Source organism: Tupaia chinensis, unplaced genomic scaffold (assembly GCF_000334495.1).
Source record: "Tupaia chinensis unplaced genomic scaffold, TupChi_1.0 Scaffold000469_1, whole genome shotgun sequence".
Taxonomy (NCBI): Eukaryota; Metazoa; Chordata; class Mammalia; order Scandentia; family Tupaiidae; genus Tupaia; species Tupaia belangeri.
The window spans coordinates 1704582-1705318 of record NW_006159978.1 but is presented as its reverse complement, the minus strand read 5'-3'; positions in this window follow the sequence as shown (position 1 = coordinate 1705318).

The window sequence follows — 737 nt, the reverse complement described above, 5'->3', positions numbered from 1 at the left end:
AGGCAGGCACGGAGCGTAAGATACCGGCGAGGGCGGTTAGCCGCTGGAGCGCCCGAGCGGGGGAAGGAGGCGCCTTGTGACAGAGCGTCGCACTTTGGCGCTTGGGCTTGGGGGGCCCAAACGTGCGTCCTGGGCGGTGACACCTTTAGCTAACCTGGCCACTCTGTCCCCTCAGGCTGCTGGACCTCGGTACGTGGACGAGACTGATCTGGGGTACTGCGGAGGATAACTGAATTGCGGTGGGCATCTCTGCCCCAGGTGAAATAGAGTGTTAGCCTGTTTGGAAGCACCATGGTGCTGAGGCTTGTAGAGGAGGAATGTAGAGGATTGATGTGAATCCCCAAACCTGTAGTGTGGCAAAAAAACAAGTGGTTCTCCTGGCTGGTTCCGCCTCCTTGGGGGAGTACAGATTGCATGGGAGGACCTTCAGTGGGAGAACAGGAATGCAGCCTGAATAGAGCTTACGGAGACTAGTCGTGCTGTGATCCCTAAGGAGGCACCGGGTAAGGAGATGTCTGGCGAATGGTCTTTAAGCCCCCTGACCCAGATAGTGGATTTTTAAACAGATTAAATGAGTTTCTGGAGGGAGAAGGCATGACAGTGAGTTAGGTGACATGGCCTGAGCTCTTGGTTATGGGAATGACCCTTTTGACCCAGATCAAGACATGATTCTAGGGACCAACAATTAGCATAATGGCTATGTCGCTGGACTCCCACGTAGCCGACCGCGGTTCGAG